Genomic DNA, 12,600 nt, shown 5'->3' with positions numbered 1-12,600 from the left:
ATTTGTCTTGTACATTGTTGGATTTCATTTGCTAATATTTGAGGATGTTTGCATCTGTGTTCCTGAGAGGTACTGGGTAGTACTTCTCCTTTCTCATAATATCTTCATCTGTTTTTGGTGTTAGGGTAATGCTGGCCTCATAAAATGAGTTAGGGTGTGTTCCCTTTGTTTTCTGAAGGCCAAAGCTGAATCAGATGAAAACAGTCACTGTTTACTGCCACTAGAGTTATATTCCTAAAATTCTCCATTTCTTCCTGTTGCCTGTAAAGCACTTCACAAGCTAGCCACTACCTCTTTCTTTCATTCTCTTTTTCTGGTTTTCTCCTGCGTAAATTTTAGTGATATTTCCATTTCTCTACTTATTGTAATATCTACTACTTATTATCGGAGTCATATTGGACAGGTTACTTAATCTTTCTGAGTCTCAATTTCCTTGTGTAAAGTAGGGAATGATAATACTTTTGTCATGAGATTACTTATGTAAGGAAGAGGATAAATATATCTCAGCTTTTCCTTTCCTTTTCTCCTATTCCCAAATACCATAACTTTGTTTGCTTCTATATCTCTAAATAAGGTGTTCTTTTTCTGATTCATTCCTTTCCTTCTATCTTCAGTCCTTTCCCCACGTCCATCTAACAAAATCATCATTCAAAATCCTCTTCAAATATCACTTCCTCGTGTCACCATCCTTGGTGCTTCTTGGTTCCTCTGTACTCCAACTTCTACTGTCATTTGAATTATGTTCTACTTGTCTGGTTCTCTCTCCCATAGAACGGAACTCCTAGGACTGAAGCCATGTCTACCTAGCAGTGTCTGGGGAATAGTAAATTTCCAGTTGATGCCTTCCAAATGAATGAATAAGAAAGGGAAAGAGAACTTATGTTGTCTTATTAATTTTTTTGTTGTTGACTACTTGAGAACATTTGAGCTCATCAAGACAGGTCTCTTTGTCTGAACAAGAAGGAAATCTTGTCTACTAGTGATGAGTACTTTAAATCAGATCCAAACCCACTACAACCCACCTCCAGTTATCCTAGGCATGAAGGTAATGAAGAAAACTTTCTGCTAAGTGAGTTTTGGGGCTTGGGGGTTTTTAAAAAAAAAACAACATTATTAAAATGTGTAGCATAGAGTGTTCTTGCTGTCCTTCAAGTCATTCTTCAGTCTGATTTTTTTTTTTTAATCTTGAACAGTAGCAACGGACAAATGCAACTGATTACATTTTCAATTTTAAAGAAGTTTACCCTGATTTCTTTGGAGGCTGATGTAATTTTGTTTAGGGCTCCTGCTGTTTTGCGCAGCTGGGCTATTACAATGTTCTCTCAATAGTCTTGGACAAAATTCAAAATGAAAAACAGAGGTGACAGCAATGGTGATTTAAACCCTGCCCAGATAGAGTCAGACACAAAGCATCTTCCTGGAATATAACGTTTACTATTCACATAAGCGTTTGAAAGGCACAAAGCCCCAATGCCATTATCTTACCCTAAATCACTGTTATTATACGTTAACAGTTCCAAGTACATTGTAAGGAGAATGCTGCAAACATTCCTGCCTCACCAGTTTTTATTAAACGGATTGTTCTTAATGAATAGAAATTATTTAAAATTGGGAGGGGTGGTTAAAATTAAGTATCACCCCATAATCTGCTTTTCCTTTTTCAGTTATGGCCTTAAATTTCCACAGAACTTTAAAAAATCTCAAAGAGGCCACAGCTGCGCTGGGAATTGGACAACAATTCTGAATATACGTAAAGGCTCCAGACTTTTCATAGAGAGTGGTTGGGGATTGTTATTAGTCCAGGTCTTATTTCTTTACATTAGAATGTTTTAAAGCCATTTTTCTTTAGCCATTAACCTACCTTTCATTCCTATATTCAACAAATTAATATTATTGATATTGGTCTTCAATATTATTGGTCTTCTATTTGCTAAGTTCTTAGGAATATAGATTAAGAAATAATTAATATCATTGAGGGTCTTCTATTTGCTAAGTTCTTAGGTAATAGATTTAAAAAGCCTCTGAGAAGCTTTCAATCAGAAAATGAAGGATGGGTGGGGGAGGAGTGTATGTCTCTGTGTGGTCTGTGTAAAAAGTAGGATATGAGAAATGAAGTTTACAATATAAATTCTGTGGTACTTTTGTAGAAGCAACATTAATCCCAGCTTAAGTCAGAAGACACTGTGGAGGAGGTAAATTTGAGATGGGCCTTCAGAAGTAAGAAGAAAACCAGTCTTGAAAAAAAGAGAATTGAGTTTATTGACTGGGTAACCTTCCGTGGTTTGTGAGCTGTATTTCACAGAACTGAGAGCATGGGGCTGTGAGGTCCTTAATTTACTTCAGCCATAGCTGTCTGACGTTTTCAGTTTCGCAAATGTTGAATTTCTTTGTAGTGTTTTCTTTGAAAAAGGCTTACACTGCTTTTTAAAAGTTTAAGAACTGCTTTTCTAGATCGTTAGTGTCCTCTTTTTGTGTATTACAGTGATGTGAAGTGTGTATCTTTCTTAATCTTTATTTAATTTTACTCATAAGTGATCTAAAAATTTTCAGTAGAATGATTTAATCTTTGGTGTTTTCTGCAGGTTCTAATCTATTTATTCTCTTCTCAAGCTCTAAAATTAATTTAGAAATTAATTTTTTAATGATGATAATATTTCCCTATTTGAAATTTTATGTCTATAGGAAATATTTAGTCTATAGGAAATGAGATATTTCTAGGGAGTTAAAGTTTTTAGGACAGCCAAGCATCCAAATTTTGTTACCATAACAATTTTGAAGGGAATATTTTCTTTCAAGTGGTCTCTGTATATTCCTGCTGCTTTAAACATTGTACACTACACGTAAGTTAATCTTTTTTCAGTTACTTAAGATTATCAACTATTGAGACAAGTTAGACCCTTTCCTTAAATCTCCTTGGCATTTTTAAATTATGTGTACGCTTCATATGCTTCGTTTTTTCTTCCCTATCCTAAATGAGTTTCTACATAAAATAAAATTAATCTTTATCTGGTTGTATTAATATTAGTACTGAGACCATTAATGATAAATAATAAAGAGACGATAAACAAATAGCTGAATATTCTTGTCACTTTTCACATTTTTATTTAAAATCCATCTTTAGGTTATTTCATAATATATCATTAATTCATCAATAGAGTTGGTCATTGTAAGAGTAGGTTAGCACCAGAAGTGCCATCTTAAGGGTTAAAAAAAACATTTTCTGAACAGCCCCTAGACCAGAACAACCTAATGGTAAACACCTGCATCGCAAGGTCAAGATGTTCTGTTGAGAAAAGGCTTATCTTACAGCAAGGATATGGGCAAGGACACAGGACCAAAACTAGCCACAAAGCCCAGTCATGTAAATATCTTCCTATGTAAAAAATTACTGAGAGCCTTAAGATGCTATATAATCCCCTGGCTTTGAGTGCTCGAGGTCCTTGTTGAAACCCGCTGCGTCGGGCAGAGACTCGGACCCCAGCTAGCTAGAAATAAACCTCGCTGTGTGACTTGCATTATCACGTGTGTCCTCTGTCCAATTGAGGGGTGGTCGATTCCAGACCTTAACAGTCATCTTTTTAAATTCTAACATTAATTTCTAACATTTATTACTTTTTTATTCCAACATTTTCATAATATTTGTTGTTTTTTAACTTGCTGGTTTACTACATAGTGTAAACTATGAATTTAATGAACTATTTTCTCTACTTTTTATGTCACTAATATTTCAGTAAAATGAAATCAAGACCAGGTTTGATCTTAACATTTGCATCTTTCTCATATAAATTAACTTTTACTTATACTTTATTGTTATAATCATTAATACTTTGCAGGTAACATTTGTTTTGATTCTAAACCCAATTTGAATTTATTTCTTAGGAAGATTTGCTTAGATAACATTTTCATTAAATTTTCTGAAGTTGAGATATATTTCATTTTCTCTAGTCAACTGGTTCCACAAAACCAGAGTCGTTTTTTAATTTGACATGGATAATATTTAATAAATGAGGAATGAGACTAGCATATGATGCTATTGTCATAATTTTGACATATCTCATTTCTTTTTATGGATTAAAATTGAATTCCTTAAGTAATAATTGATGGGCTATGCATTTTTGAGCCTTTTTTGTACATAGATTCATTTAAGAAATTTCGAGCCATTACTAGTTCCAAAGGAAGTGAAATAACAAAGAAATTATCTACTAACATATTTAGTTCTATAGGGAAAACAAGGTGCATCCCTATCCAATAAAAATGTCAGAAACCAAATACATTTCACCTCGCTATAATACTTCCCTGGGGTTCATTGTATTGTAGGAGAAATTATCTGTAACTATGTCTAATGTAGAAATAGCCTGTACAACTTCCACTCTAGAGAAGAAAACTATATAGTTTGGAGCCAGAAAAATCTATCTTGATTTAGGGTGGTTGTTTTTTAGACAAAATAAGTCATCTCTTTAAATACTCTAAACATATTAAGAATTAATTTTTTTAGTAATAAGTACTTCTAAAACATCGATAGTTTTCTTATTCTTTAGTAGTCCTGGTTTTTTCTTTATACCTGTTAAAAAACAAAATCCAACCAAATAAATATGAGGATCTAATTGGCTTTATTAAGCAATTCATGAATGTGGCAGCATCCCATTTAGCAACTAGAAAGGTGTTCCAAGGGTTGTAAAAATGGAAGGTTTTTATACGAAGAAGTGTAGGTTAAGGGATATATTAACAAGAGCAAAGAAAGGATCAGTTTTAGGCCTGGACGTCTTTTCTTTGGGGGAAAAGACCAGAAAGGGTTTTTATCTTGTAGATAGCCTCTTCTTTCCATGGGGGATGGAGAGGATCCATTGTGACAGATTCCTTGTGTTTGGCCAGAAAATTCCAGCTTGGTTTATTAAGATTATGTTTCTGAGAGAAGTTAAAACTGCAGTCACATCAGGTATTAAATCTAGGTTTAGCATCAAGGGCTTTTAGCACGGGTGATGCCATTTCGGGCCTGTGGTTTTCTTTAACATAAGCGAATTTTAACAGCAATTTTAATTTTGGGTTAGCATTCCATATCTTTTTTTTAGAATGACAAATTGAGTTTACAGCCTCATTTGATTCATATTCTTGCCTCAGTTTCAGCAATAATACTCTAGCCTAATCGTAGGTTTCGTAGCCATCCTTCCCTTTCTACCCTTTGAAAACTATCTACCCAACTTATTAGGGCTCCATTTTTAGTCAACAGTGGCATTTTGGCAACTGGTAGATGTGATCAGCATTTTGTTTCTTCTTGCTTGTTTTTTTTTTCATTTTATGTAACCATTTAAGGAAGTTAATTCTTATTTTTCTTTTTAAAGACTTTTCTTATGAGGCTTCCTTTTTACTTTCTTTTTCATATACATTAGAACCATCTTAAAAGGGTCTCAGTTCTGAATCTGAGTAGTGAATCTCTGACATTTCTTAATTAACATTTTCAAAAATTACTGGATTCAGATTTCAGGTTCTTTCTAATGGTTGGTTCTTAAGTGATTGCTATGTATCAACACATGAACTGACAGATTAATACAAGTACTTGTTCAACTGAAAGCATTCTAATACCTTGCAAACATTTTGTCTTTAAACCTATTGATTGATTTGCTTTTGATTAATTTGCATTTGATCCCTTATTTTGGAAGCAGAAGTAATTTTCTTCTCATCACAAGTAAGTGGTGACCTTATTTATTTACTTCACTTTCACCATAATTTTTTATGTGTCATTATTTAACTGAAGAAAATATTTTATTATGCTGATCTGGATTTTGACATGAGATTCTTTATTCTTAATTCTGACATTGTCTTCAAATTATAGTGTTGCTACACAAAAAAGAATATAAAGCACCACACTGTAATTATTTACAATGCTAAGCAAGAGATTTGCTCATCTTATCTTTTATAAAATCTCTAGCTGAATTGATCTATAATCATTAATGGCAGTAATTAGTTTTCCAAGTGCAAATGTTCATTGTCTGTTCTTTGTGTGTTAGTCCTTGTTTCGGTATACTTCTGAAAGGCTCCTTTGTTTACATTTGTGATCAGCATATTTACAGTGTTATATAACATGGATAATTTTGTATTTTTCTTTCCTTTAAAAATACATTATGTTTGATTTTTCTGTGTTCATTACTAGAAATTTTAGTGATATAATTTATTTATTCTTCCATTTGTTAACAGTTATGTTTTGATCATAGCAGCTTCAATATAGCACTTTAATTGATTACCTGAAATAACAAGTAATCAAAGCAATGTACAAATAAGATTTCCTTTAAGAGCTTTTATTGAACTTTTGAAATTAGCTTTTTTCTATCAAATTTTTAGTTCATCTAACTAGATTGTGAGGTTAAAGCCAAATTCTGTTTTTGTGAAAGTTATTCTATATACTATATAGCAAAGTAGAAAGCACTGTGATTATACTGCCTTGGAATTGTAATTGAAGTTCAACTAAGAAACAAAATTCCCCAGAAATTAATGAATATTAAATGGTGAAGAAGTAACTAGGAAGATAAGCATTAGTTTAACAAGGTTTATTTGCAGATTCCTCTGGTGCCTTCCTGGGCTGATAAGAGTCTGTCTCCAGTAAAAGGAGAATTTTTTTTCCTGCCTTTAGGCAGAAAAGAGGGAGCTTTTTCTGCATTTATGGCTTCTTAATTGCCTTTAGCTCAAAATAATTTTTATGGCAAAGAGGCATATTTTGGGGTACCGTATTCTGGTTTCCTGCATTAGCCAGTTTTCCTAACAGCATTAGTTGAATGAACCATGTTTTCATTGGCTTAAAATGCCACCTTTTTCATATACTCGATTCCCATATGTATTTGGCATGTTTCTGTACTCTATTCTGTTTCATTGCTCTATTTTGATTATTTCTTCCAAAGTATCAAACTTTTTTCATCTTAATTGAGAACTAGCTACTTACCTAAATTCTTTAGTTAACGCTTAGGAACTGTTACTAATAATGGTAATCATTTTTCTGTTGAGTCTTTTGGTTTCACATTATCTGCAAGTAATACACTTTTTGCTTGTCTGTTCTAATATTTATATCTATCATTTCTTTCTCCAGTTTTTAATATCAATGGCAATGTATTTTTCTCCATTAAGCATGATGTAGCTTTTTTTGGCTAAGATACATACTTTTTTCATGTGAACAGATTATCCTTTTAGTAATAGTTAATAATAAAGGCCTTTTATTAAGAATAAAAACTGCATATTTTTAATTGCCTTCTTGGCATCTAAAGATTATCATATGACAATTTCTCCCTTTGATCTATTAACCTGGTGAATTGAATTAACCCGTTCAAACTGTTCTTAGGTTGAACAGTCTTTTTATTCCTGGACTTGAATTCCTTTTGATCTTATTATTCTTTTAATGGTCTACTGAGTTCTGTATTCTAGTAGTCTACTTAAAATGTTTATACCCATACTCAAATGTGAGATTGATCTTTGATTATCTTTTTGATGCCTTTCGTATTTTACTATCAGTGTTACACTGACTTTTTAAAGTAATTTTTAAAAAAATTTGTAAGCTGTTATTTTTTCAGCACTGTCTGGAATGGTGTACTCTGGGCCACTCCTTCCAAAATAGGACAGCTTACTTGTCTTTCCTCCCAGCACAACTGACTCAAGGTTGTAGACGTGTAACTTTTTCTTTCCAGCTTTTTATTTGGAAGTTATTTTATCCCTATAAAAGAGCTGCAAGAATATAAACAGTACCAAGGACATCCATATAACCTTTACTCCGATTTCTGTTGATAACATTTTATCCCCTTTGTAAAGATGTGATTTTTTTTTTTTTAAGATGTGATTTTTTTTAACCAAACTTTCCTAAAGACTTGGGAAGAATAAAGCTACAGTATTAAAAATGTAACATGTAACTGCTAATACTAGAAATGGTTGTTCTTCAAGTCCGCATGCTCAGACCCAGCCTCTGTCACTGCAGACCTCCCCACTGCCTTACTTTTTGCTCTCCTGCACCTGGGCAGCAGCAAGCTATGCTTGGCTCACGTGTCTGCTTGCGTTCTGCTACCATCCTCAACTCAGTGTCTTGTCTTTAGAAAGAGAAGTTTTCTTTCCATCTTGCTGCCCTCTGAGGCCATCCTCCTTTCTAGCCTTGCCTGATCCCACTGTTTTTCCTCCCGGGAAAAGCTTGCTCTCACCCATGAAGAAAAGCCAGACAATCTGGGAAGCGTGACAACACACTTCCCAAAGTGTGCCCTCTTTGGTCTTAAGTAAGGAGAAGTTCAGGGTGGGATGTCCTCATCCCTATGCTCTGTCCCCTGCTCTTTGTCTCCTAGGAGACAAGAACACGTGAATAAACACACACACACACACACACACACACACACACACGTCTAAGAACAAACAATAATTTTTAGACATACTATCTCAACTTCCATATAGGAAAGAAAATTATAAGTTAATCTATAAGAACAAGGAAATAGTTCTGCTAAAACATATACCTCCTTAACAATAATAAACATAGGATTTCAGTCTGACATTTCCCCATATAGGTTTTTTTACTTACCTTTGTTCTTCATTAAGATTTTAAATCTGCCTATCCAAAAAAGTCCGTCAAAGGAATCTCTTCTGGAAAAAATGAGCCACTTATTTTAAGGACAAACCAACATCTCTGCCCTAAAAGGTACAAGCTGCTGATCACTTTAAAACTGGAAAAATTTTCTAGTTTCAAAATATTCTCAATCAGCAGACATCTTTTGTATGCAGTTGCTGTATAAAAGAAGTTTTGATATAAAAAATTGAAACTGAAATTCTATGTGTCAATTGGGATCATTGTTACTGAATTGCTCTTCATAATTTTGTGGAATAAGATATTAAGAAAACGTAAAATTATTCTCCCAAATAAAATAGTGGTTTCTTATTTTGAAAACATTGATAAAAATCTACCCTTGACATTAATTTATTCTATTTAGTTCTTCTAATGTAGTACCCTGACAGTTGTACTATTATGAAGTCAAGACTTTGGTTCCCAATAGGTGATTTTACCTTAATTGTGGTAAAATACTGATGACTCCACTTTAACAAATTCTGTTGTAGTTAGAGCCACAAGCTTTGAACCACCTATTAAGTGTAGTTATTTCTGTATACCTAAATTACTTGAAGTATGTTATTACTTTTATAATTTAATGTAATGCTATTTAAAATTCTTGGCAAAATACTGCAATCTAAGTATATATTTTATCCTCCCAACTGCAAGTTTCTGCTGGGCTTCTTGGAACATGTGCAGTTTAGGCAGAGATGTCGGTAGTGTTCTGGTGCTCAGGAGACAGAGATGGAGTTGAGCTTTGTTTAGGTAGAAAAGTCTTGGTAAATCTTCCTGCCTGGGCTTATGGTGACCCCAGAAGGGCCACCCCGTAATATTAAAAACCATACCCTAGGAATAAGGGCAAAACTGAAATAAACGTGCTCTAAAACAGCCTAAAACCAAGTCTTAAAAGGAATGAGGTATTTGCTAGTACTCAATGTGGCTGCCAAAAGACATTTAACCTAATTCCCACTGGGAGGAAGATAACATCATCCAAAGAGTCTATAATTTTCTTATCCATGATGTCTGGAATCCAATCAGAAAATATAAGTGATGCTGACAAAACAGGACCGAAAGACTGAATACAGAAGAAAAAATAGATCATAGAAAGAGCCCATAGGTGATATTGATGTTTGATCAGAGAGGGACTTTAGCACATCTATTATTTTATTCAAGAGAATCAAGGAAAAGGTGGACAAAAGAGATGAAAATTTTCAATAGAGAATTTAATCTATTAAAAAGAATCTAAAAGTAGTTTAAAAGGGATGCTGATGAGCATTTTAGAAGTGAAAAATAACATCTGGAATTAATAACTCATTCAATGAGTTTAATATAATAGCAAATTAGATACAACAAGACAGAATTAGGGAACTGGAGGATAAAAATATCCAAACTTCTAATCAAATTAGCTTCCCAGAACACCAAGTTTATTCTTACTCTTACCTGGACATAGGCTAGTTCCCTCTCCTCCATCCTCAATCCAAAGCTTCTCTTTTTTCCACCTGTTGTTTCAAATCCCATTTCTATATATCACTATTGAAAACCTACATCCCTAATCTCCGTCACAGACACTAGTAGGACATTTTGATAAGTGGTTCATCAGTAGGTGCCAGGCCGGCCAACGTAGAACACTATTAGTCATACTATGTGAAATGCACACTATGTGAAAGGCAGGTGATTGGCACCAAGTAAATTTAGCAACAAGCAAAAGGACCCAGTGATAGAATCTGAGTCCCAGAGAAAGAATCTTACGTCCCGGAAAATTAGGGAAGCAAAATAGATGCCTATTTCCAGAAAATATTGAAATTAAGAAAATGGGTTATTAAAACATGACAGGAATCAACCAGGGACCCACAACTCTGGCACAGAGAGTTAGTGGTGTGGTCCACACACACAAAATAAGGCCATGGCTCAGTTCCTGCAACTGTCCTTGGGGTTAGAGTTGTTGGGAGAGAAGCAACAACACCAATGACCCCTGCCAAGTAAAGATCTGTAGTTGTTAAATGTCTGCTGACTTGGAACTCAGTCAGTCCCAGAATCTAGTAAGTTTAAGTGGTCTTAGCTATTAGGATTGGAGGGCTTTGAAAACAGGGAAACATACCAGTCTTTGTACCATATGTTGGTACATAATTGCACTTCGGTTTGGTTTCACAAATTATTTTTAAATGTTGTTATTTTCTCTTCAGGCTATGTCTACTACCATCAAGGAAGTCTTAAATCTGGCTATGTGGACCTAAAAGTTGAGTTATCTGCTACTCCTTGGAAAGAGATATAGACTATTAAGGTGTTAAATGATTTAATTTTATAATAAAGTATGTAATGTAAGCTCTGTGTGTGCCCATTCCTAAGTTACCTTACCCTGTCACCAAGCACTGCTTAACTGAACCTCAATTTCATTCTTAAATACTAGGTAGAAAACAAGTCTTGTCTTCAACTGGGTTTTGTTTAAAAATGAAAGTTAAAAAAAAAAAAAAAAAAAAAAAGAAAGCTTTTTGACTTAGCTTTGTCTCTGTACTGCCTCAAAATATGGGAATGGTGGGTGGCCGGTTAGCCCAGTTGGTTAGAGTGCGATGCTTGTAACACCAGGGTTGCCGGTTCGATTCCCACATGAGCCAGTGAGCTTCGCCCTCCACAACCAAATTGAAACAACTACTTGACTTGGAGCTGATGGATCCTGGAAACAAACACTTAGAATAAAGAAAAAGGAAAAAAACACACACAAAGCATTGGAATGGTAACTAATATTACTGCTCTTGGATGAAAAGCTTCTCAGTTACTCCCCTTTTTTAAAACTTCAGACACTTTTTCTGTGCCTGGCTCTTGCCTGTCCCAGAAAATTTAAACCACTTGATCTTTATGTAGTCATTCTTCCATGCATTCAAACAATATCTGAGTAGTTACTTCATGAGAAAAAAATCACTTCCTACATTCTGTTTATCTTGTTTCCCTTTGTGAGTCTTTATTCCAAACAAAAGAATGTTTTCTAAGCAATTCACACTAGTTTTCTCTTTTCTCTTTGAGTTTGATTTTTATATAAGTGTAACTTTGCTTGAATTATTCTAAGATTACTTTTGTTGTTAAGAGCAATAGTAAAAAGAAAAATACATACACCAAACAAGGTTTTCTTAATGGAGACTTTGCTAAAAGTCTAAAATTTCCTTTTTCTCATTTCACTCAGCATATAAAACTAATTTTAAGTTGTTTTAGGTTTCCATATCTTTTTCCTCTGTGAATAGTCTGTTAAACAGGGCCTGTGTCTTTCAGTCTTTCTCTTTCACATGGTTCACAATTGTTAACTACTTTTCGTTTAAAAATCAGGATTATTGAGGTGTAATTCAGCCTGTTAGAAATTCACCGTTTTTTAGTGTATAATTCTATGCGGTCTGACAAATGCATACAGTCATGTAACTGCCACCACAATCAAGATAATAGAACAGCTCCATCACCCACCCCCCGTAAATTCCCTCACGCTGCTGCCCTCCCCTCATCCTGCCCCTGATCGGCTTTCCATCCATATCGTTTTTCCTTTTCCAGAACGACATAAAATGAAATCATATAATATGCAGCTTTTGAGTCTGACTTCTTTCACATAGCAAAATGCATTTGAGATTCATTCACATTATTGTGTGTAATAATAGTCTGTTCCTAATTTTATTGCTGAATAGTATTCTATTGTTTGGATATGTTACAGTTTTTATCCATGTACCAGTTGAAGCACATTTGATTTGGGTTGTCTCCAGTTTCTGGCAATTATGAACAAAACCTCTATAAACATTCATTTAGTAAATAATGTTTAAATATGTACAGCTTAGGGATGGAGCAGTATGATACACGAGTAAGTGTGAAAACAATCAAGTGGGAAGACCCCAGTAACCTGGACCCTCATACTCATTGTGCATCCAATTAAGTATAAGTTGAACAAGTGATTTCACCACTCTGTGTTTACTTCTTTTGTAAAATATGCCTGATTTAGGGTTTACTCTACTTAAAAAAATAACATGATTTTGTAGTATAAAGATAAGGCATTTACTCTTATGTTCTCTAAA

The 12,600-nt window shown here is 34.1% G+C and overlaps 1 protein-coding gene across 6 annotated transcripts in view; it reads left to right on the top strand.

Moving 5' to 3' along the window:
- ZRANB3 (zinc finger RANBP2-type containing 3) overlaps positions 1-12,600 on the top strand; it is a 193,893-nt gene that overhangs the window by 88,326 nt on the left and 92,967 nt on the right. The window lies entirely within an intron of this gene.

Source organism: Rhinolophus hipposideros, assembly GCF_964194185.1.
Source record: "Rhinolophus hipposideros genome assembly, chromosome: 6".
Taxonomy (NCBI): Eukaryota; Metazoa; Chordata; class Mammalia; order Chiroptera; family Rhinolophidae; genus Rhinolophus; species Rhinolophus hipposideros.
The sequence above is the reverse complement of the archived record's forward strand: the minus strand, read 5'-3'. Positions and strand labels throughout refer to the sequence as shown.